The following is a 27,256-nucleotide window of genomic DNA, read 5'->3' on the forward strand; positions in this document are numbered from 1 at the left end:
CCAAAAAAAAAATGGATTTCCTCCGGCCTGTTCAGCCAATTTATTTTCTTACAAGGCCTTCCGTACAATATTGGCCTTGGTCTTCATATATTTCATAATATCTCTCATCCTTATTCTCACAATCTTCCTTCTGCATCATCAACTTCTTATGGATCACTTGCTTAAGACGACTGCACATCCATTTCATTCCCAACCTATTTATTCTTTGAGCTCTAGGGATGCATTCAGATACCACCTCATTTAAGCACTTTTTTCGAAGATTCTGATGCATTGCTGACATTTTCCCCATTCAGTAACTGATACCATGGAACCAAAGATAGTATTCTCCTGAGCTGATCATAATTTCCAGCGTCCTAATTATTGTGAAAGTTATCTCGCAAGAGCTCAATAAATTCTTATTCATTCCTATCATTTAACTTTCTCGGCTACCTAATTGCTATTTGGAAAAATAAGGTTCTTCACAGTGATAACACTCGTTTAGTACCCATTAGAAGAATTTGATGCTTTTCATTGTTCCTGCCACTGAAACCATTAGTCTCCGCTTCACAACAGATAGCCTCAACCTTGTAACATGGAACATTATTACTATTATTTTTTCATGAGTTTCTCTCTTAAATGGTCTCAAATCATCTGATATCATTAGTCGTATCCCCTCCTCCTATTTCTTTTGTCCTTCCTGAAAATATTATAATACCCTTTGCAAGCAATTCCAGTCATTACATCTGAGGTTGAGAGAGAGGTTTCCTAATACTAACAATCCTGAACTACAAGGCATTCACCAAGGCAACAAACTTGATCCCTGTTCCTCATGCTTCTTGTATTTGCATAAAGACATTTACCCCCACCTTTTTTACGTATGCTTACATCTGAAGTCTGTTTTGACCAGTTAGGCGACTTTCTTTACACTTCTACATTTCCATACATAGCTGTGCTCAAGGACTGTCATGGCATTATCACGTTTGCATACCATAGCTGAACTCACACACACACACACACACACACACACACACACACACACACACACACACACACACACACACACATATTCTTACCGTTCCTTCCGTGATGATCTGCTTTCCTTGATTCTGTATTAGGTTTTAATCCAATTAATACTTTCTCCGGACTCTCTTCTGATGCCAAATCCATTCAAGTGCAGGCCATCCCTCTTATACAAGTCTTTTCTACCATCGAAATCGCTCCAGATATCCAAAAATCACACCCATTGTTCTGGACCTCCTGCGCATTGAATCATTTGCTATCGAAGCAGCCTTCCTTCTAGTTCCGAACTATCATATCTCAGCAACAAATGAATGATTTCCATAATCCTTCACATGTCTTTCTCGCTTCTTCCAGCAATCATTTCATCTTTTCTCTTATACTGTACTTATCACTACTTAAATAATTAAATCAGTTTTTCCTACATCTGTCATCAGCATCCATGTGAAAGTGCAAGTCATTCTATCAAATAGTTTGTTTTATACAGCTGTCTGAAGCAAAAGTGTTGTATGTATCCCTTGAAATGATGAAATTGAGTATCACGTGGTTATAAAATTGTTTGTAAAAGAAGGTTTAACGCCAAAAGAAATTCACTCGAATTCATAAACGTTTATTGGTACTCTTCTCCTTCGTTTTCCACAATTAAGAAATGGGCTGCCGAGTTTAAACGCGGCCGTACCAGCCTTGAAGATGATCCACATGAAGGACGTCCAAAAAGCGTAACACTACCAGAAATCATTGATCAAGTGCATGATATGGTATTGGATAACCGGCGAATCAAAGTGCGTGAAATTGCTGAGACTATAGGAATTTCAAAAGAACCTGTAGGATATATTTTACATGACGAATTGCAAATGAAAAAGCTTTGCGCAAGATGGGTGCCGAGCTTGCTCACAGCAGATCAAAAACGCACTCGCATGAAAATCTCTGAACAGTGCTTGGAGCGTTTTAACAAAAATAAAACTGATTTTGTGCGTCGATTTATTACTATGGATGAGACTTGGATTCACCATTACACACCAGAATCCAAACATCAGTCAAAACAGTGGAAGTGGACAGAAGCCGGTTCCATCAGCTTTGTCTTCTTTGGGACTTTGTTAAGTCCCAAAGAAGACAAAGTCGGTTCCATCAGCAGGAGAGGTCATGGCATCGGTGCTTTGGGATGCTAAAGGTATTTTGTTTATTAATTGTCTTGAAAAGGGTAAAACGATAACCGGGGAATATTATTCCGATCGTTTAACCAGAATAGTCGAAAAAATTCGTGAGAAAAGAACCCGGTTTTCAGAAGAAAAAATCATCTTTCATTAGGACAATGCACCTTCCCACAAAGGTGCTTTGGCAATGGGAAAATTAAGGGATCTGCACTATGAATTGTTGGAACATCCACACCATTCCCCAGATTTGGCTCCCTCTGACTTCTATCTCTTCTGAAAATTAAAACTCTTCCTCGCTGGTCATCACCATTTTACTTCGAATCTAGCTGTAGAGGGGTATTTTGCAGATCTTACTAAGAACCACTACAGGGACCGGTTAATGGCACTGGAGCATTGCTGGGATAAATGTGTTAGTTTTAATGGAGATTATGTTGAAAAATAAAAATAATTTTGAAAATATAAATTTTGTTTTTTCATTGTTAGGCCGAGAACTTTTCAGACCACACTCGTATATACCCTTCGGTTGGAAAGTCTAAGGTTGAGCCCCGTCTAGGTTAGGACGTGAAGAAATTTCATCAGCACTTTTCAGTTGAAGGTGAGTCAGCCAGTCTCATACGAGAGGTGGTGGTAGGGTTTTCCGAGCAGTAAAGTCGGCTTTTTATCTTATAAATCAGGAAAACACCTGGAATAATGTCATAGCCATTAATACCTGGTTTTAGAGCCTTAATTGTTTCGGCCGTAATTCCACCCCCCCTTCCAGAACTTAAGCCACTTTAGATGAACGTGTTATGTTCTCCCCGATATTCATGATTGAACGAAGCATACATACTCAGCGACGTTTGTCTATTTTATCAATGAAAAACTTGAGGTTTCAGGAGCAAAACCTTGCACGTTTCGTAGACCAGTTAACTCATCTTCATTAAAAGCTTGTGATTTGAGATCAAAGTGTTTTGATCATCATTCAAAAGAATCGAACTTGCATCTTACCAACTAAATAGACCGTAGTGTTGTTTTTACAACTACGCAAAGAAGGCATTGTGCGTAAATTAATAACAGACCGCGACCGGCAGAAAAAAAAATCTGTCAATACTTGTAGAACGATGTATTATAATGCTAAGGTAAGCAAATATTGCTGGCATATGCAAGTAGGGCACGTAACGCACTTGTAAATAGGGCAATATATTTCCTAGTGAGCTCGTGCAATTATAATAATGCTGTTCCTGGTACTGACGAATTCTTAATATTGGACTCTTTTGAGAAATATCACGGTGTGACTATCCTCTGATAGAAAGAGCACTGTTAGCAACAAATAGAATTCACAATTCAGGGTTTAGAACTCGCTGAAATCAACTGCAGAGCCATTCTAATACGATTGATCAAGAAGGCTGAAGTTTGATCAGGCAGAGGCAGATTAATTAAAAAACGTGTTAATGTATAATAAACCAATCATTTTATCAATAGTAGCATTTTATAAACGCTTTGTATTACTCATATTTTAATTATTTTCACCAAAAATTACTATTTCGCAGGATTCTGAAATTTCAGTTTACATTTTTATGCGACTCCCAACCGCGAAAAGTCTAAACGTGTAGTACATTAATAAAATATTTTAAAATGTTTTATATATTTTAACAGGATCTAGAAACGCTGTCCTAGAAATCAAACCTGGAGCTTTTTCCCTAACCAGGCAATGATCACGCACTAGCCAGCGAAATTAATTTTCCACCGAAAGAAATTCATAAACATCTGTGCTCAGGACAGAATTCGAATCCCAAGCCTGCTTCTATAAGTGATGTTACCTTTATAACGCGGATTTTCAAAATAAGATCAGGACATACGTTTAAATCCATACAGTTTTGCTTACATCATCTGTCTGCTCTTTCCATTCACTTAGACATCATACACAACATAAAGGAGAGAGAGACTCGATCAAAGTTCGCATTGCATTCTGGGTTATTCAGGGGAAAATTTGTAGACCCTAATAAATCCTTTAATCCACATATGGAAGTCTCAACTTCCATATGTTTCTGTTAACTGTCTTAGTACTGTTTCTAGAACTCCTGTGGCAATTGGAACAGTTGATCTTTCGCTCTTGGAATGCGTTGAATTCCAATCTCCTGAATGCTATACTTTGTCAGTTTTCGTGAACTATCTACTGCTATTGTCAGTTAATAAACCATGCGGCTGTTGTTCGATTACAGAGTTCCAGATGATTCTCTGTATCTGAATTTTAAATACCCATAATATCTTCGCATTAGCGTTTTCAGTTTTGTATATATTCCCTAGGGGGTTTTGTAAGTTGGGAAACCATAATTCATACACAACTTCCAGCATATACCTTTTACGACCCAACTTTTCCTTTGTTTATAGTTTCATTGAGTAATCTTGTAGCAAGATCTAACCGACTGTCAACATTCCCTTTTGTGTCCTTCAAATACTGACCATGGTTCTTCTGATCTTTTTGACATTCGTTTCTCTTTATGCTGCTTTTTTAAATTGACTACACTCACTACTTTACCTTTTCCAGCTTCAGTTAGCATTCTTTCTGTGCTTACATCAATCATTTAACGTCATCATTTCTTCTTTTGCTTCCTGTTTAACTTGTAAAAGGCCGTGTCCCCCATTTTTTCTGGACAGGAAAGACCTGTTTATATCAGTAGGCGTGCGTGAATGCAGGATAAATTTCATTGTAACCAGTTTTCGTGTTTTACGATCAACTGCGTCCATTTTGACTTATGTCCAATCATAAATGACTTGTGCGTATCTGAATACAGGGATGGTTCATCAATAGAATGATGTTACAGTATTGTCCCCTCCCCCAAATCAGCTCTGGCTCTAAACTTTGTGATTATTATCTAACTGCAGCTTTACAAGGTGAATATAAAAGAACAAGAAACAACCATAAATGGATTCCAGGTACGTCCTCTGGAATCCATTTATGCTGATGTATGAACAGCCCAAGAAAACGCACAATGCGACATTTATCTGATCACCTGCTGACTCACTCACCATAATTTCCATCCACCTAAACGCTGATAAAATGAATGATATTTAGAAATGAACTTCTCTGAGCTAGCCAGTTGAAAATAAGTATGTAACAATTTCCTGATACTGTACGAGGTACATCCATTTGTAAAACCACCACAGTAACAGAATACCTTGGAATTTACCTGGATGCAGATAATTGGAATAGTCACATTTTATGTTATTGAAATGAAATTTTAATAACATTCTACTTATATTATTATTATACATGTAATTAGTAAACAGAGTATTAATAAAATGTAAGATTTCACTTATTGTAAATATAATCGCTAATATACTATTGCAAATATAGCACCGCGAACATAGTATTGTAAAAGCTACATGGTACTTAAGTGTTGTTTGATCATGTACACAACAACAACAGTTCACGTTTTGATTATGCTTCTAACAGCAAAATTCTATGTTTACCTTAAACGTTTATTTTACTTGATCCTTCTGGAAAAGTAGCTCCTGCAGACTTCACTATTTTACCCCGCTTTTATCCCCGCAAACATCATTAGTAGATTCAAAGCTAGTCATGTTGAAAACGGTGACATTTTCGTGTACAATTTCGAGACTCATTTTATCAAACATGCCTTGACTAAGGCGATGAGGCTAGTGTGCATTATGTCCGTTAGCTGCGTGCATTCTTATGTCAAATGGTGGGTTTACCAGTCTTATAGGATGAAAAATTCTGATTCTGTCGCTTCCATATGAGACAGGCTAAGCCACAGCTGAAAAGCAAGCAACTAAAGGGTCTTTGCGTTCTAGACGGGATTCGGACCCAGGTCTATCCAAACAAAAGGTCCAATAGCATTATTTGTGGACCATAAATTTAGCCTTATTATCTTCTGTCCTTTGTTTGCCACAAATTAGTTTCGCATGTATATATTTTAATCTATGAGACGTGTATGCTCACGTGTGGGTGATGTATTAGCAGTTGTTTCGTTGCTCATGTAATGAACCATTTCAAAGAAAGTGTCCTGCGAACTGTTTTCTTATAATGCCACAAAAGAGACAGAAAGAAACACTTGAGAATCGTAGAATAAGAACGACGAGGTACAATATTCAAAATATAAATGAGCATTCTGGGAAATTTATGGTTATGGCAGTTAAACTTTGTGAATAAGTTTCTTGGATAAACCATCTGCTTCTATTGTAGTCAGTCTCTTGTAACCGACTTTACTGGGTGCTCACAAACTGTGGGGAAGCACTTAAATAATGCACGGGAAAATCACTCATGACTGAATGACTCAGTAACAGCGTGGCTGTCATGGCAAAAAAATTATTTCGTTGCAGAAGGTGAAGTCGGAGAGAGAACAAGTCTGGGAGATGGAGATAAAAGCAAGAAAAGAATGATTACGCGGAGCTCAAAAGAAAAGACATGAAATATCTTGGAACTTCTGTAAAGTGGGCATTAGAATAAGAAAACAGGTTTAAGGGTTTTAAAAAAATAAATTTAAACAAAGGGAATTACGTTTTTGTAATAATATAGACTTTAAAAAAGCAAGCTTAAAATTTTAAGAAGACAAAGAAAATTAATTTAAACACCGAAGTTAAAAAGTGAAAGAATTGTAAAATAAGTTATTTCAGTTAAGACGTGGTTTATGAACAGTGCAGGAATTTATTAGACGCTTGAGTGGTTGGTCCAGGAAAATGCAAGAAAGTACCACCATTGCGTCACACACCTTTTGTATATTTATTAAATGGGGTCACTTCTTTTGTGAAGTCGTTTATAAATTGTCGTACGCTTTGTTGTGTGGAATCTGCTCAAAAATGTTGGAGGTACATTTTTTGTAGCAAGCTTTATGACTTTTAAAATACGGGGCAACAAGTTCAAAAAGAGATGTCATTTATAGAGTGGTGTTAGCCCGTGGGCTGATTTTTCTATTACTAAATGATATTCAATTGCTTACGATAAGAGTCCTGCGACATTAATTCCTAAAATGTTGGATTTTGCATTACTTGAATCCATTGATGGCTTCCACTGTTTGTCTTAGACGTTCTTGCCCCGAGGTCGCTTTTTCGCTTAGCTCATGTGGAAAACTGACCTAAGGGGCTTTGTAAGGATGTTTGGAATGTTTGGATATCCCTGCAGTGAGAAGAATAACATTAAAAAATGTTGTTTTTTATAGTTAATAGCTTTACATCGGAGAATGCGATTGTAGTTTACACATTTCCTATTTGTAAAATTTCGGCGAGACTGTTTCATTTATGAGGTTCCCCGAGGTAAATTTATAGCCGAAATGTAAGGATATTAGAAGCATAAACAGGAGGACCTAGTGTAGGAATAGTATATAGTAATTTTATTTTACTCAAATTTAAATACAAAATAGGATCCTCTAAGAAAGTGTAAGATATTTCAGAATTTTCGATGGAAAAGATAAGATGGAATCACTTTAATATCAAACTTGGTTTTCTTAAATGGGATTTGAATTTAATTCGTTAAGTTACAATAAAATATCTAAGAGGAAGCGATGCTTTTTCTTTTGCCAACAGTCTGTAATGTTTTGTCTACTGTGGCCGAGTTTGGCGTTCAAGTCACAATGACGTCATCCGAATGCTTTGTTAAGCAAACTTAGGTGTCACGTGACGAAGTATTTGCCGAGCAAAGTCGTTTCTTCGTGTTTAAGTGAAGTGTTAGGCTTACCTAGTTAAGCTGACAAAAATGTTTCAGAATAGAATCAATTGAAAATATTTACTTTTTTTGCGCCGATTACACTGAGAATAAAATCTTAAAGACTACTTAAGCAATTTCATTTTGATTATTCGCGGACTGATTCAAATGGCATTTAGTAGCCAAGCAATTCTCCAGCAGCAGTTTCTCCTCTCCGAGCTTCTTGTTTAGAAATGCATTTAAACGAACAAATTACATTATTATTGATTTATCATTATACTAACTGCAGTTGTTTCCAGATATTTTCTGTTGTTCATTTTTGTGGCCAATCATTAATACGAAATTAGACTAAATGAATATGTAAATGAGAACAGTCAATGAAATCCGGAGTTCTTTCCTAACTTGCCACAATGTCATTCTAAATGTAATTAATGTCGATTGTGCTTGACCCATATTGTTCTTGCTGGTTTACGCCTGTTTCCATAGCAATGCGCGCGGTGTGATGCTAATTTGCGAAATCTAAAGATACGCATTATTTTAGCTAAATTTTTTATTTTTTATTTTTTACTTTCGTGTATCGTATTCTGCTAAAATTGCAGAAGAGAATGTGGACAGTCTCCGGGTTTAATTTTCTACCTGTCTTTTGGTAATTAATCAACCGACGTCTTCTTTCACGGAAGATGAACTAACAATTCATTTTACCTGATTTGGAATTTATCAGTCAGTATGATGATCGGATTACAATGATATCCTTAAACTCACTAGGAATCCTATTTTAGAAATCTGGGATTTCTAAACTCTAGAATCCAAGAAAAAGTTTGTAAATCACGTGACATAATAAAGGAATATGGTGGAATATTTGCTATCATAAGATAGCTAATATTCCACCATGACTTCTTAAAACATGGGAATATCATATTCAAGTTGTTTGGATACACGCCCTTTTGTCCGATTTATATACCCTCTGTCCAAAAAGAAACTGAACTTTTCGAAATTAGAAGAAATTAGTGGCGCCACCTGTTGTATCTTTTTGTTGCCGAAAGCGGCAACCTTCATTAGTGTTGTGTCAACTGTTTATGACATTTGTTTCAATAGAAGACGAGTTATAGTGCCAAGAGTGACAGTGTGTTTTGACGAACGGTCGGTTGTCACGGCATTCATGCCGTACGTGACGAATTCTCGCTATCAATCGGTACAAAACTTTCGAGATAAAACTCTCCATTGACCGTTTGGCAAGGCGGAACGAATTCTTTGTGGATAATGCCCTTCGAATCGTAGAAACAAATCAGCATTGTCTTTACATCTGACTTCTCCAAGCGACTTTTTTTTTTCGGATGCCCCTCTTCTGGTGGTCTCCACTCAGCACTCTGGCACTTTGTTTGGGGCTCATACTCAAAACACCACGCGTCGTCACCAGTAACGATCGTTTCAAGGAAGTTTGAGTCCTTACAAGCGGTTTTAATGAGGTCCTTACAGTGTTCAATTCGATACATTTTTCGGTCGTCGTTCAATTTGTGCGGAACAAATCGCGAATTCAATTTACGAAGGTCCAAACTCTCGGTCAAAATGTTGTGCACAGTTGATTTTGGAATCCCCAATTCATCTTTAACCAATCTCACGGACGATTTCGGGTTTTCTTTGATGAAATCACGCACGTTTTGGATGTTAACTTCGCTCAGTCCAGTTTTTGGACGGTCCATCTTTTCGTCGTCTTCAAGCGTCTCATGACCACTTTGAAATCGCTTAAACCACTCGTAAACTTGAGTACGGGATAAGCATTCATCACCGTATGCTTTGTGAAGCATTTGATGCGTTTCGGTAAAACCTTTACCAAGTTTAACACAAAAGTCAATCACAGCTCTCTGTTTGAAACTCATTTTTCCGATCGTTCGTCAAAACACACTGTCACTCTTGGCACTATAACTCGGCTTCTAATGAAGCAAATGTCATAAACAGTTGACACAACACTAATGAAGGTTGCCGCTTTCGACAACAAGAAGATACAACAGGTGGCGCCACTAGTTTCCTCTATTTTCTAAAAGTTCGGTTTCGTTTTGGACAGAGGGTGTATAAGAGAACATTCGAGAAGCACTAAAAAAATACCGGAATTAATATGACAGTGTCATATAAGCATACGTACCACGTGTACATGCAAGTTCCCTTTAAAAAGTGCTTCTACGGGATGTATATGATTCCAGATGAGTTTAAGAAAGAATTGTGTACTATCCAGCTAAAAAAAAAAAGGTTGGGCATTACTAGTTTAGACAAGTAATGCGTCCATTTTTCTTTGAAGCGAATGTCGTAGCCACTTATTCGTTAAACGACCGCACTTAATTCTCTCTTGTAAGACAGTGAACATCTACGACTTTAATACCGCAATCGTTTACTAAGGTCTGTACTCTGAACTCGCAAAAAAGGAGTCAAATAAAAGTGGACACATAATTTTAAGGAGTCCTTTGCGATGCAGACATCATGCAAACTGGATATTTATTCGAACAGAGTTGATGGAGAGAACTGCAAGTAGGTTGTTGGTTTCGTTGCAAAACTCTTAGTGATAAAATCATGATAACGTTTAGAAGTACGGCCTGACATAAGAAATTAGTTTTATATTTTTACACGTTTTATTTATTTTTCATTTATCCTTCAGTATTTTTGATTATTTAACAATGTGCTGGGTACGCCCTAAACGTTTAAAATTTAGTTTACTGAAAAGACGTTTATGGTCTATTTGATTAGTTTTTGTAGACATTATTAAAGTTCTAGACTGTCGCGTGCCATTTGTAGTGCCAGATATCGCATGTTTCAAACATAATTACAACTTCATAAATAAACTATAAGTTAATTACGAACACATCGTCGACTCTACTGGTGACATATTCATCATTTTTTTTTTCTATCAAACAGGGCTAGTCCTGCTCATCTGTTACACTTTTGAATTCTTTACTTCTCCCTTTGTCAATTGCAAGTCCAGAATTTGTGTTTGACAGGTAGGAGGGGAGAGAGAGTGTGTTTACGTGACATGATTGTCGTAAGAAAGGAATTACACAAGTCGCGAATTTCACACACAATTTCCTTCCGCGTACATGTAATTCTAGATAAAGGGAAGTTAAAATTCAAATATATGCAACGCGACACACACACAAGTATATAATGGCGAAAGTCAGGTTACGATACACGACTTACTATTTATTGCATTTGTAGTTTTAAACATGTTTATTTTACACGACTTGTTATAAAACGATGGTTCCAACATTCTAAAACATATTCACTAAAAAGTGTCCTATTTGAAACGGTATCATTTATCAGCCAGCTATTAATATACATACATCAGTTCATTTTTCACATTTTAAAACTAATTTCCACGCCTTTCGCATCGAAAAATGTTAGCTAAAACACTTCAAGTGTAATTAATTGCTAGTTTAACTGCCAAATGAAACCACAACATCGAAACGGCCTTCTTGTGGAACTGAAAAGATAAATCATTAATTAACCCTCACGCCTTAGTCATTGATTGTGAGCCAAGTACCATAACACCCAAGTAATAACCATCCTCACTACACATGTTCGAGACTATTTACCCTAGTGGCTTTTTTTATTTTTTGAATTTCAGAATTATAAGAGCGAAATAAATTGTCAGAGAAACGTAAATTGATTCATTGTCTCCTTACGATAACTACAGAACAATTTTTCCATCGAGACTACATTCTTTAGTGATATTAAAAGAAAATCTTCGTAATTACATTAGTTCTATTCGCTGCTCAGATGGTTTTCCAAGTGAGATGATAAATGCTAAACTGAACGATATATATTTACTGTTCTCCACATAAGCGGACTTATATTACGGACATTAAACTGTTTTAAGCTCTTAACCAAGTCTCCATATTTAGCTAATTAGTTTAATTTTCTTTAGCAAAGAACGCCAGTGTTCATTGTTTAAGCTTGTACACCAAGAAATATAATTTGTTTAATTTTCCACATCGTTAACTGTGTGTTTGTAAAAAGAAGGCGAATGTGGTAAAACGCATCCTTTTGACTGGATTTTATCCAATTGTCTTACTGAAAGAGCACCATTTCGTAACAATGAGTTCAAGTACCCGACACGTGCTGTTGCTGACAGAATCAAACTGAAACATGTGCGCCATTAATGGCGTTATGTGTTTTTCCATTATGCTGTATACACCACTACGAAGGTCGCTTAATATTTTTTACGATATATTTGTATTAAGTTATCCCAACTTTTGTAATCTCCCCAAAGTTTTTGGAAGTATTTTTTTTTTTAATAGCGAGGAAGAAGTAGGAGCAAATGATTTATTTTGATAAAGTTCCCTCTGGTGAGCAGACGGGCGTACTGAATATTCATACTAAACTGTCTAAAGAGGAAAAACAAACAAAAGATTTAGGCGTTGGTCCTAGCTTATCATTTTCTGTCATCTCTCCACTGAAGATATATGAACGTTTTCCGGGAGACTAGAAAACAAATACCGCCATTGCCGTGTGCACTGGTAGCAGCAATTTTAAAACAGGATTTATGATAAAACATTTCTTTATGGTGCGAAATGTAGATTTATATTTGAGTGCTGCCCATCGCGTTTCTAGCGGGTGACTTTGTAACTTCGGTATCCATCTTTGTTTGGAGGAAACCAATCGAAGTTTTTATTTTCAATATATTTTTTTTTCAGTTTCGAATTGTGGTCAATCTGAATTACGACTGAGTAACTACAGCTCTCAAATGGCTTCAAAGTAACAAATTGATTTTCAATGTAGTAAAGATTGTCATATTTATTTATTTTGCTGCTACTTTTTTGAACTCATATTTTTTTAGTTCACGTGTAACTGATTTATACAGAGTGGCCATAAAATAACTTTCCCTCTTTGGAGGCATCTGTAGCTAAAACCAATAAACGGAACGAGACCAAATTTTATATCGAGACTTTTCAAGGTATGGGGAGATGATTTCCGTGAAAAAAAGATTTAGTACCGAAAGTCGCCGATAGGGGAATTTTTGGCGCTGGTGGAGCCTAAAACAAGCGGATAATTACATTAAAGGCAGATAAAATGGAATAATAACATTTCTGTACTGGTCCTTGTGTCGTCGAACACCGCAGTAGCAACGTCTGTTGCTGTCTCTTCTTGCACTGCTTTCCGTCCTCCGCCAGGTCTAACTCCTAGTGATCCAGTTTCTTCAAACTTCTTAATCTCAGTGCTCTGTGTTACAGCTCACATAGGACCTGTACGCAGGTTATGAAGCCTTCTAAATTCCCGAAGGGCCGCTATGGCATTGCACTCTTTAAGGTAAAACAACTTAACAAGCTGAGGCAAGGTAGGACGCATATTGAGCACAATTCGTCAGTCATTCGAATAACTGCCTGAAAACGTTCCCAATCCCCTTTTAAGTGGAATCGGTGGCGCTGCTGTCACGTACGCACAGTAAAATTTCCATAATCCTTTTTACCTGCGTTTACTGCAAATATCTGACTGCTTTCGGTTCCGCCAGCGCCAAAATTTCCCTTATCGGCGACTTTTGGTACTAAATCATTTTTTCGCGGAAAATGCCTTCGAAAGTCTCAATATAAAAAATGTGGCCTCATTCTGTGTATTAGTTTTAGCTACAGATACAGCCAAAGAGGGAAAGTTAATTTATGGCCACCATGTATTTATTGTTGGCATGATATAGTTACTTAGGTTATAGTTATAACTCTTAAGTGGTAGATTATTTTATCGCCCAGTGTGACACCACTGCCGTGCTTAGTGGAGGTCTGAAGTGTTTTGAAGAAGTTCCGTGTCTAGTCTTAGGAACAAGATTTTCCCGATTAAAAGGACAACTGACCTTACAGTATGTTCTAACATTGGGGATGATTCCCACACAGCTCCAGGACTTACATTATAGGTTTTGTAGGCTTTCGAATATAAAAAATTACTTTGTCCAAGTTATTCAAAAAAAAAAAAAATTATTCACCAATTAGGTTTTTCGTCTGGAGTCGTAGAAAAAGGATGGTCATGATTCTTTGATTTAAGTACACATTTTGTGGAACGTAGAAATTCACGACGTATTACTGGCCATGGAATTGAATCTGATCATGTATTCCCGTGGCACGCTTTCTATCACGGAATAGTGTCTGATCAAATGAATGATTAATACCTGTCAAACGTGCCGATAAGGAATTTTAAATATTTTGAATATTGACTGATACATTTCCTATGCAGAAGACTTCGTCAATTCATTTCAATTCGAAGAATATCAATGTTTAATTGTGTCTGCTTATTGTGTGCTATTTTCAGTGAACTTGATTATTATAAAATTATTTACAACCTTTAAAAAATTAACCATTAAAATTTTATTTACTTTACGGTTTCATTTTTGGAATAACAGTCAACCTCTTGAGTCCCAGCTGTTATCCGAAAGTTTGCCGGTAGATTCAATGCTAATCTTGGCATTACTGGCGATTCTGTTTTGCAAGTGCAGCGGATTCAGATATAATGTAAGTGAACTATCTCTGTTCCTTCCCCTAATCCCTGCTTGTATTATTCGGCTGGCTCACTGAACATAATTTTGCACGAAAGAATCAACCAAGAAAAAAAAAAGAAAAAATTACAGAGATATTTAACTAGTTGTATAATATTTAAACACAAAACGCTAATTTATGTTCACCTTTTAAATTAAATATGAAAAATCTTAAACGTTAAAGTCTTTAAAAATATATAATATGAATTTCATGAAGCGTTGCTCTAGTGTTTACCCCTATTATATAGATGTAAATGGCAATCTTCTTCCTTCTACGTGTTAGGCCTCCTGGCCTGTTCCAGAGTTATCGTGGGCCCTTCTAACTCGTACCCGTCCTTCGCACTCGAGGATAGGGTGATCTAGCCCTAGGCCTCCAGTATATTCTATGGCTGTAGCTGTTTGTGACAGGGCCGGTTTGCCTGCTTTAGCGAGGAAAACCCCCAGATAAACTATGGATAAAAACTCTGCTGTCCACGCCAAGACCGGCTAACTTGGCTATGACTGAGAAAGATCCTTAGCTCCTCACGTCGGCGATGGGAATCGAACCCAGGACACTCCTTCTCCAGGCATAGGGTTGCGAAGCGCATAGCCACTAGGCTAACCGCGCGTGTACTATATGAACAAAATTATATGTATATATGACAGTCCATTATTTCTATAGAGTTACAAATAATATATTACTTTATACGTAAATATTATTTTTAGTAAGCAGCACATTAGACTGTAGAAAATATACTGTCTCCTAAAATTAAATAGCCATTGGGATTTACAAATATGGCTTACTTAAATAAAGAGCCAATAGGCTTCACTTCGGCGATGTAAAATTATTTAAATTAAGGGAATATTAAATCCCACATTATTTCAAAGGCGAATAAGAGACTCAAAGATAGAAATCAAAGAGATCAGAACTTTACCCACCTTTGCTACGAGTTGCCCTAGTAGTGAACCATGTGTTTTAGCTTACGCTACAATCCGCCGAAACTTTTATGGTTTGCCATATTCGGCATGAAACTCTTTGATTTCTATCTTTGAGTTTCCTATTCGGCTTTGAAATAATGTGGGATTTAATATCCCCTTAAATTAAATAATTTTACGAATATGGTCTCTTTTATAACATACCGTAGAAATGCACTCAACCTTTGCAATAGTTCGAGTTAAAGAACTGCTGCATGCTGATTTCCCAATGGATAGGACCAAAACAAGTGCTGGGAATGAGAGACGTTAGAATATTTACATACATACATAAAATTAAACTAAGAACTGTAGCAGTTGTAGATATTACCTACTTATGCACTCCAGTAACACACTGGAACGTGGCTTTTTTTTTTTATACCGGGGTAGGCTTGAAGGCATAGTTTCGCTTCCCGAATACCATTGATAGCTTGATAGAGCAATACCCAACTCATAATATTTCTGCCTATTGGGCAGACAGGAAATTTACTGTCGCGTTGAAAGCTAGATGCCTCTTTAAATGAAGTAATTCTATGGTATGATTAGCCCTTGGTGTACTAAATATATCGTCAATTTTTTTTTTCTAATTCAAAAAATATTTGTGTCCTAAATAGTAACGCGCATTAAGTTAGCCATTAGAAGAATGTATGGTTACCATGGAAACGTTACATCACAGCTATCTTGATCATCAAATGAAAGGGGAAAATAAACATTAATTGTAAGTTTATGAAACAACTTCCCCATCACCGTTTTGGAGGCGATGGATTATTTAAGCCATGTAGTGTGGGAATAAAATTTGAATGCTACTATTTCCGTATATCACTAAGCATAAACTCTGGGGGGGGGGGATGTAATGTACATGCAAAATATTAATGGGACCAAGGAAAAGTGTATTTAGAAATGAGGAACTACGAAAACAGAATGTGGTAATTCTTTCAAAAAATATATTCACGGGTGGGTTTTTGTACTGTTCGTTCCACTGATTGATGGTAGCATTTATAGCTCCCAAGAGAGAATTCCAGTGGGCGCTATCTGTATAATTATAGTACAATGTCATCACATCAAAACAGATAAAATAATATATCATTCGATCATTATCTGACGAAGAATAATCGGAGGCGAATATATAAAGAAATACTGAGGCAGGTCTCTCTCTCTCTCTCTCTCCTTTTAAGAATCCACAACGAAGTGTTTTTCTCTTTATTTGTCATAAACTCCCCTGTCTGGCTCGAACATACCTTCAAAAATACATTAAATTTCCTGTCTTCCCAGTCAGGCAGAAACGTCGAGAGTTAGCTAGTTCTATCGCACCTGGGATGGCACTCAGAGAACGGAAGTGTGAAGCCATATCTAATCTTAACTGCACCGTAACTTTTTTTTTCCGTCTTTGGATTGAATAACCGAGTAGTAGTAATAGCAATATGTCCTTTGCAACCTTGGGTCGTGTTTCGGTAACTATCACAGGCAGTGTCGACGTGTGCTTGCGGGCAGTTGCGATATGACAGGCCTGAAACATGAAATTCAAAAACTTTAGTGCAGTAATGGGATACATTCCTGGAATTTTAATAAATATTAGGAGGTTTAAAACAGTTATTATTAAAACAGAAGATAGCTTTTATTATTACGCTTTATCTCAAGTTATCTTTCTACAACACAGACATTTCAAAAATTAAGCTGTTTATCTTTGGCGAAATTGTTCTTCCTCCCGTAAGTTTCAGCATTCCGAATGCATCAAGATGAATAAAGTTGATGGCGTGCTAAATAAATTCAATGTACAATTCGTTATCGTGTTAGTTTGTTTTGTCATTTAAGGCACGGCTGTTCTCGCGTGCGACTCGGAGCGTCTTATCGAAGGCGTGATATTATTTCTTAGCTATCTCCGATTCCTCAGTCCCGACGAACGAACTCTGCATGTTTCTTAAAGGTTAAAGGTCGCAAGTAGGCGATGGATTAAGAAAGAACATAATCAGCAATTAAGGAGGAACTCGCAACCATGTTGTCTAGTGTAAGTAATGTCGAACGTTTCGCCTAACGAGCATCAGCTGACAGTTTCCGATAAAGGAAGTCTGCCGTAAAACTTTAATTTCCTCTGCACTTTGCAAATTCAGCTATAATTTCGTGTGGTTGAACAGCGAACCGTATACAAATGATAATTGTATACCAGTTGGAAGTATAGCGATGAGCATAACAATTACATAGAACAATTGTTTGCGATTTCGGTCTGTCTGGTCATGAGAGAAATAAGTTTGAAAAAATAAAACTAAACATTTTGTAAAGGTACACAGACTTTTACATATGTACTAATGGACTGTACTGATTCTATATCTTATTTATAGACTCTGTTTTATATATCGCAGAACCCTTTAATTTAGTTACGAATACAGAAAAATGAATCCAAAGTGCCTTTAAAATTTTTTCCAACCTTTTCAACCTTTTAAAACATTAGTTCTGTTGTGAAAAAACTTAAGACGCCTGTTTCGTGTGTACGTTATTTAATTTCAACAGCGTGCATCCACTCCCTTGAGATTTTATTTGAATTACTGTCATCACAACTTCTCAAGCGTTTAACGAATTAAGATATTTTTTAAATCTCTTATAGGTTCACGGCAACTTATATACCAAATTTTCATTTCAGGAATGCAATAGTTGAGGACTACTTTAATTATTCACGCAACAAAATTGCAGTGTAGATAAGTGATTTTTCTTGAATTTTTCTTAAAACCCACCGTGTTTCTTGTAGCTAATAATATACTGCGTAAATGTGTTCATATTATCTTGGAACTGTTTTCAAAAGCTTGTTTGACTTCGATGTTCCATTAATTTTTAATTTCCGACCTAGTTAAGAAATAATTAAATATTTATTCCACTTTTAAATGTACTAAAAGCATAAATGAAAACCTGTTAAAAGAAAAAGCGGAGTAAAATTACAAATTCCGAAGCTGATAGTTGATTTAGTCAACTACCAGCTTCGTAGACTTCGTATTCGGGAAGATGTTTTACGCGAAGAAAAACCAAAATTATCCACCTGTTTTACTGCAAAGGCAAATTAGTCCTCTCATACTACGCTACAGGTGATCTGCATAAGCTCTTCAACAAACTCATCGCAGTACTGAGAGCCAATAGCGGCTCTGGGTTCGATTGCTGTGACAATGAATTTATTTATTCATGTGGAGTTTCCTCCCTTTTCTCCCGCGTCCCTATTGGGGCGAGTTGAGCCCCCTCATGGGGGTTAAGTATTTATGGCTGTAGATCCGTGTGTTCAGAGGGCCGGTTTGCGGGATTAAAAACCTCAGATAAACTGACGGAAAAAACCCTGCTGCCCACTCCCAAGACCGGCTAATTTCGCTATGGCTGAGGAAGATTCTTAAGCTCCTCACGTCGGCGACGGGAATCGAACCCAGGACACTCCTTCCCCTGGCATATGGTTGCGAAGCGCACAGCCGCTAGGCTAAACCGCGCGGACTGGCAGTGAATGATCTCATTACATGAGAATGTTATTGCTATACCATTTGTACATTTTCATGATTCTTGGTACGTTCACACGCTTCTTAAATAATATTGCATATCGTCTTTGGGAATTAAACTCTCTGCTCTGAAATATTACATTTTTTCAGACATTCTTTATGTCCGAGTTAATTCAATAGTTGAAAGTCTGCTTTTTTAATTTACTTATTTACTGAAGGACTCAAAATCCTACAAAAAAGCATTTAAAATACTTAAAATTAATCCAAAATCTACAACATATTCACAGCGTGTTTATACTAGTTCAATCAATTGTTGAGTGGTTCGTCACTAAAAAAAATCAAGAGATCAGTTTTAATTGTTACCCGGAATTCGCCATTACTCACAGGAATAAAGTAACAATTGTTAGCAATGTACTTGACCGAAATAAGGCCTAGCGCAAAACTCGACCAAGCGGGATGCAATACGCCCCTGATCACCAATCTAGAAATGCAAGCCCATAAATAGACTTTATTGCTACTCAGAAATGACAGAACTCCTTCTCCTGACGTGGCTAATTTTGTATACAACTTAACTATGACTCCGTTTATTTTATTACGATTTTTCATCGGGTATTGATCCATGAACTGGTCGGATTGAAATTCTGTCAAAACCTTCCCGAAACTGGATTATCGAGATGGATTTCCGTGGGTGAAATATATTGAAAACTTTTCTCATTTACCTTCCGGGAGTTTTATTACCCTACATCTTCATCCCCACCCTCTTCCCCCATGCCTACTTTTTCGCTGTCCCCAGTCAGTGTGAAGTTTGTGTTCGGTTTTTCTCCTAAGAAGCAGTCGTTGGAACTTTCATAAATGTTATTTTTAGCCACCTCGCTCGGATCAATGAAAAGACGTTCCCTGCCTGCACACAGCTCCGCCGGTTCTTCTCCGAGTGTGTGAAACTCTTATGCCATCCTCGTCAGCATCGCGTGGGATGAGTGTTTTGATAACCCTCGGCAGTCGCTGCAATCGGAGAAAAGCTCCAGGGTTTCATTACAAAGTCAGGAATGAATGGGGACATTTTGCAGTCGCTGATTAAAGTCTGTCTTCGGGAAACGGACCCTTTGGCTAGAAGGAGATGTATTGTGAGTGTGGACGAAATAACTATGAGATCAAGACGGATAGGAGTCGCGCGCTCTCGGTTCCCCAAGGATGCATTTCATAGCTGCAGACTTTCCCATATGCTGTCGGAGTCGTTTTAAACTTGCCGAGTAAATCAATCACCGGTCTTATTATTTATTCATGGTCACGGAAGCAACCTTAAACACATCTTGTAATCAGCCAGTTCCGTGACTGGATAGTTGTGAAGCATCCAGTAGCTGTTGCGTCACCTTTATCAACACTTAATCCGCTGTATACACGCTAGAGGGCGCCGCGTTATTATACATCCTGAGTATCATCATTACGACCCTTCTGGTTGAAAGAACTAAATTATCATGAAGTGAAGCGTGTAAAAATACTGCGAGAAACATTCACCGCCATTATTAGATGTCGGTGTTGACCTGGGTGACGGTAACGCTCACTTACCGTGGCGAAGATTTTGCCAGTCGTGTAAGCTGTCACCTGAACCAATTAATAACCATTAGTGTCACCTATGCCCCGCATTGATTAATTAGCGGTGACGACAAGTCTGGCGCTATTAAAAATAGACTGTAGGCATCGACTACAGTTATCAATATTTTACGACTGAACTTGGAGGCGATTTCTGTATATAATGTGACAGATGTCAGTTGCTCAATTGTCCGACTTCGGCACACTTACTGCCTCGCTGAAAGGTAGTTCAGATGTATAGCGTGAATGGTGACTTGCTAAAACTCTAATTGATGCCATATTTCGGTAAAGTCCTTTTATAAATTTGGTAAAGTTTTTCGTATCACAACTTACCAAGGATACCAAATCACGTGACATGCTATTTAACAATGCATACGATGACAAATTACGCATTATGCGGTTTCAATATTCTACGCTTAGTTTTGAAACGGAAGTAACGTCATTAACACCGGAAATTGACTATTTTTGTCATGCACGTGCCCAAAATGATTTGAGACAATTAAGAACTTGCACTTCCTATTTCGTGATATTTAACAGGAAGTATTTATTTTCTGTGAAGTTTATACTTTGATACACATGTGCCTACCATGTTATCGGTATTTTTTTCTTAAAATTCCAATAAGCCAAGTTCGTCCATTTAATTAAAGTAATTGTTCAGTAAATTGTAGGAGAGAAATAGGAAGCCTAACGTAGAAAGAAAGTAATTAAAGGTATAAACTTTGTATCTGAAAGGATCTTTTGTTTTAGATAAACTTGAAGTAAGTTATTCACATATTTCCTTGAAGAATATTAAGTGGTAAGGAGGATGAGAATAATTTGTTCCTGATTGACTGAAGAATCGAATAGCAAAAGATTCTTCTTACCATATGTTTTATACAAATGACAATCTAAAATGGTTTCAGATTGGGACAATAAAAGGATACGATGGTTCAATTTGCTTAATTCAAAGGCCATGGGCGTATATACATTGGTTCCAATAATCAAGCCTTTTTTTCTCCCCAAAATTCCGAAATCTTAAGAGGTGTGTCTATTAAATAACGAGAATAAGGTTGCAAAAATGTGCTTTATTATTACAATTGTACAACTTAATTGTTTATCCCCTTCACCATACTCTCCTCCTCTATCACACGAATTTTCCATAGTTGGAAGCATGCTGCAAGTCATCAGGTGTTATCTTCTTCAGTAGCGCTGCCGTTTTCTCCTTTACCTCATCCACTGACTAAAAATTGGCGCCCTTCAATGCGGATTTCAACTTTGGAAAAAGGTAAAAGTCGCATGGAGCTAAGTCCGGCGAGTAAGAGACAATCGATGCACTGGAAAACTCCCAAGTTACCGAGAATGAAAAAAGCAAAAATGTGCAAGTCAAAACTGAAGGCAATGCTGATCATTTTCAATACCAGGAGGTCCGCCCCCCGTGTTCCGGACTGGTAGGCCTGTTCTCCTTGAATTCTAATTACTCGAAAGGGTGTTCCGCTTCCCTGGATAGCCCCTGAGTGTCGAGTCTTCAAAAGGAGGCACCGTCCTCCTGGTGCTACGGCTCCCGAGTTCTGGACTGGTAAGCCGGTTCTCCTTGAATTCTCGAATTTTGAAGACTCGACATTCAGGGAAGCCCCTGAGTTTCAAAACGTTTCAAATAACTTGACAAAAACGTTACATAAATATGATAAAGGCTTATCATATTATAATATATATATATAGTGTAGATATATCAATGGCGTGGTAATGGTTGAATTGGGTACCAGAGGGTTAGACAGTTAGCCAACATTATTACCTTGAGGTTCTGGCCAAGCTGAGAGAACGAGTGAGGAAGAAGAGATCCGATCTGTGGTAGAACAACGCTTGGATTCACCATCAGGACAGCGCTCCAGCCCACATTCTGTAAAGCAGTATCTGGCTGATAAGAAGATATCAGTGCTGGACCATCCACCTTACTCGCCGGACTTATTTCCATGCGACTTTTTACCTTTTTCCAAAATTGAAATCCACATTGAAGGACACCCATTTCCAGTCGGTGGATGAAGTAAAGGAGAAAACGGCAGCGCTACTGAAGCAGATAACGCCCGACGACTTGCAGCACTGCTTCCAACAACGGAAAATTCGTATGCAACGGTGTATAGATGGAGGAGGGGAGTATGTTGAAGGGGGATAAATTAAGTTGTACAATTGTAATGATAAACCACATTTTTGCAACCCTTGTCATTATTTAAGAGTCACACCTCGTATTATGAGAATACTAGCTTTTCAGTTAATCTTCCTTGATTCGAATATTCCCTAAGTATTTATGTTAAAATAGCGTAAGAAAATATGATGTGTGCATTATTAACATACAAAATATTCTGTTATATATTTTGTGAAGGAGTTATTAAGACTGCAGTTGAGATTAGGAAGTTTCGTGCTGCTTGTATGCGCTATCTAACGCGGTGGCTCAGACAGACCTGTTTAGAACCAGACGTGTTCATCCGGGCTATTAATATGATCTGATATTCGCATTATAGTGCAGCCTTTAGCACTTGGAATTTGTGTAAGTGAAAGGGATAATGGTAAATCCTTGTTTCTCTTTAGGCTAGTGTTCCGGCTAAGTATTTCGACAGAATGCTTGTCACGAATGCATCCATCAGTGTCCACATCTCACACTGTCGTTCTCTCATTTCGACGTAAGAGGACACTATACAGACTACTAAATCCCTTGGGCTGCAACCCACATCATCTCTCGTAGCTGTTCACTGTGGCTCGAAGTTAATTTATCCGAATGCATCCCATTTAACGAGTGACGGACTAACAAGAGTTATGGGTTCGTTTAATGTTGGTTGGTTGTTTGTTTGCAGTGAAAACGGTGATAAGAAATCCCAAATAGGTTTCGTTATATAATTCAAATAGAGAATGAACCAACCAAGATTGAGTTTTTAAGCGATGAATTAATGTGGTATCCGATTATTCTGATGCGATGAAGAAAATTCTGACAACTATTACGACAACATTCTAGAGATGATATCAAAAAAAAAAAGTCAAAGGAATTACTTCTCACGCAAAAATAAATTGATGAGAAATTACAAACCCAGAAAACGTGAATGCAAAAAAAAACCCACAATGTCTTCCATGAATAATGCAGTTTATACAGAATTTATGGAAATCTGGAATATTAATGTTATTTTGCCTATTCGTGGGCAAAATATGGGAGAGAGACTGCAATCTGGTCGTAATGCACAAGCGGTTCATTGTCTTTATAGTCTGACAAGTCATATTATGCGTCTGTAGGAAAAATAAGTAGCAGAATGGCCTCTGAGAAATAACAATAGCAGGATTGGGGATGGAGTGAGCATGCGTTGAGTTCATCTCTGAGCTGCTTGTTTGTCCTTCTGGCATGTAACGCTACTTTGAACGTGGTTGCTATTGCAGCGGTGTTTTCAACTCGTAGCTCGGTGTCAGTTCACGACAGAGTTTAAATCGCTTTCCTCCAAACACCTGGAAGAGTTCTAATTAAGGTAAATTACGTTGACATATTTTATTTGTATTGTATAAAAATATCTTAAGAATTAAATGGATATTCCTGACTTATAATCCAATGATTAAGTTTACAGTTTAATAGTATACGTCTTTTGGGGTAAGTCAGGTGTTATAAGAAGTGCTTGAAAAGCTAAGAAATTTTGCAGCAGTAATAAGAAAGGAAAATAGCTGAAATACTACGGTAAATTGGAGCTTCTACGGTTGTCTTTGCTTTTTCAAATATCTCTTGCTTTTGTGTTGTAACACAGACATTGCACTCAAGTAAGGGTGGGGGGGAAGACACTTCCGCTCTAAGGAGGGTCTCGTACGTTTTTTGAAGAATGCAAAATAAACCAGTAGGTGGATACTTCGCCATCCAATTCCTGATTTATTTTATCCTTTCAGAACTTTTACTGAGCAACGAAGTAAGATGTACACCTAAGGGAATCCTGACTAGCACTAAGAAGCTTATTTGAATTATTCCGAGAGGTTATTTAGAAAATATTCTTGCTTGGTGAAGGCTCGCGTTATCGGTGATACGTTACGAAAGTAGGGAGGCGAAACCGAGTTTAATCACAGTATTCGAAGCGTTTTTTTTTTGTTCTCTGAAGAGAAATCGCATTATACGTTTTTTGCTTCGTACAAAAACAGATTAAGCTCTTTGTATTTCCTTTTTTTTAGAAACTGATTAAAACTTTTTCATTCCACTAAGTATTTATTAAAGCCGTGGAAGAAATAATCCGAAGGAGTATTGTAGAAACCATCCCCAGTTTGTTCTTGTTTTTGATTGGTAGTGAAAACCAAGAAGTTTATCATCGGGTTCACTGCAATTCTTTGCTCTTCGTACAAAAAGGAATACTTTTCTTCACAAAGAATGTCTTTATTGTTTGTTGTTTGATCCATCAATGAAATGTCCAAAAAATTGTTACGTGTGAAGTGCTCGCATTTTGGTGTTGCCACAAATAGCTCGAATACTTTAAATGTATGCTATACTGAGCTGGAAGACAAGTTTCGGCTGTATCACTAGCTTACCAGTCAGCGATAATGAGACCATACCGTACTTCCCTCCTTTCGGTCAGACTGACGGCGTGTAGCGAAATATCACTCACTTTATGAACTCATCTTAAGGTTTACAAATTATAATGTTTAAAATTCTACACGATCCAATTATTTAAATCAGTGACTCATCTATCCTTTTGCGTTCTCCGACCTTCAAAAGCAAATTTGGTATAAGCCAGTGACGAGCTTTATTTCTCTACAATCATGTTTGAAGTTATCTACAGGAAAAATGTGGTGGAACTTGGGTCAGTAGCAGGGAATACTGTTCAATAAACTAATATCGTTAGCCGTTTTACCGTCACGGACTGATGAAGTGGATGCAACCTGCAGAATGTAGGCTCGCTGTACATGGCTGGTTGAAGAAAATAAGCATTGATTACTTGAATATTTTAAGCAAAATCTTACTGCTGTAACAATTGCAGGCTGAGTAAATATCGCTTCGTCCTCGACTGATCATTGGTTGTAATCCTACAGTAGCCTTAAGGACTGGCTTAAAGGGGCGAAGCAATCTTCCCCGTTATTTGTAGTGGACAGAGTAGAGATAAGGTGTTATTGAGCTATTAAAGCTCTGATCATGGCAAGAGGGTAACGGCAATAGCCAAGCCTCAGTTAGAACTTCATTGGCTACAGCATTGCCATCCATTACCCTCCCAGGGTTTCATCCATCCCATCAACCTACAGTAGTCATCGATGTCTGTGCTTTAAAAAGTGAATGATGAATTTCAATGTCAGGTGTGTGAATATCCTTCTATTTATTAAAATTTGTAATAAACATAAACATGGCTGGAATTTATAAAATATATTCCTTTAATAAAATCTTTTGTTTTTTATATAATCTAAAACATTCTAAAGAATGGTTTGATTATATATATATAAAATTTAGATTATATAAAAAACAAAGATTTTATTAAAGGAATATATTTTATAAATTCCAGCCATGTTTATGTTTATTACAAATTTTAATAAATAGAAGGATATTCACACACCTGACATTGAAATTCATCATTCACTTTTTAAAGCACAGACATCAATGACTAAGTTAGTGAAATTGATTTCATTCAATCCAATACTCTTGGAGGGTAATGGATGGCAATGCTGTAGCCAATGAAGTTCTGAGGCTCAGCTATTGCTGTTACCCTCCTGCCATGATCAGAGCTTTAATTGCTCAATAACACCTTATCCCTACACTGTCCTCTACAGATAACGGGGAATATGAAAAGCATTCTTGCTTCGCCCCTTTAAGCCAGTCCTTATAAGGACTACTGTAGGTTGATGGGATGGATGAAACCCTGGGAGGGTAATAGATGGCAATGCTGTAGCCAATGAAGTTCTAACTGAGGCTTGGCTATTGCCGTTACCCTCTTGCCATGATCAGAGCTTTAATAGCTCAATAACACCTTATCTCTACACTGTCCACTACAAATAACATTTTATATATAATATAACGAAAACTCCCGTGTATGTGCTAGGTTTACTCTTTCATTTTAAAGGGATAAATGATTTCAGATTAATTTTGTCCGAAGCATATGTTGGCATTTTAAAACCTCCCGAATGATGATTTATTTAGTGCGTATCTCATACTTTACTTAGCAATGAAGAATGTTGAATTAGCTCTCATAAAGCATCAGTGGTTGTTTTTATCCAACGTGCTAGTTCTCTGCAGAAGGTAATCCTCCGGATTTATTTTTACATTATACAAAATGCACCTGCGTGTTGTCATTTCTAGTAAATGTCGACGATTCTTTGTACCCATTTTGGCAGAATAAAATACGCTTTGATCACTGTGGATGGTTAAGAGGTATCATATTATCCCCGCAGTCAGAATGGAGATGTGATGAGAGTTGACATGATGCTCCTGTCATTTGACAGAGTGGGAGAAACGCAGGGGGTGGGGGAAATGCAACTAACAAGTGAACAGCTTTACACACAAGAGGGGGGGGAAGAGTGTTGCACATCTTTCTCCCCAGGGTATAGAAGGCAGGGAGAAGGGAAGTAAGAATGATAAGCGTTGTCTTACCCGATCTACGGAAGATGCTATCGGAGAAGTCTAGTTGACAGATAAATGCTTTTATGGAGCCACTTAAGAAAGCCATTCTAGAAGGAACTTCTCGAGAAAGAAGTTTTTAAGAGTAGTTTATGTCTATACTTAGTTAAGAATGGTTACGTTAGCTTAGCTAAAAGTTCCTACAACAAAGCAAGAGTTTCGCTATGTCGTTAATTTTTATTGCCTTGAAATTAATTCCCTAATTACGCAAAGATGAAAAATAAAACTTCCGATGCTGTTTGCTGCAATTATCCTCAACTAAGTCCCGAAATTTTTAAAATGATAAATCACTCTGAAAAATTGTTTGTCGGTTTTAACGCGTGATTAGAACGAACAGCTCTTATATCGGAGACAAAGAAAACATCAGTTCGA

The 27,256-nt window shown here is 37.3% G+C and overlaps 1 protein-coding gene across 2 annotated transcripts in view; it reads left to right on the forward strand.

The window, feature by feature from the left end:
* IA-2 (tyrosine phosphatase IA-2) overlaps window positions 1–27,256 on the forward strand; it is a 392,148-nt gene that overhangs the window by 24,668 nt on the left and 340,224 nt on the right. The window lies entirely within an intron of this gene.

The sequence above is a fragment of the Typopeltis vanoorti genome, chromosome 22, assembly GCF_054136105.1.
Source record: "Typopeltis vanoorti isolate ZY-2024b chromosome 22, IOZ_Tvanoo_1.0, whole genome shotgun sequence".
NCBI lineage: Eukaryota > Metazoa > Arthropoda > Arachnida > Uropygi > Thelyphonidae > Typopeltis > Typopeltis vanoorti.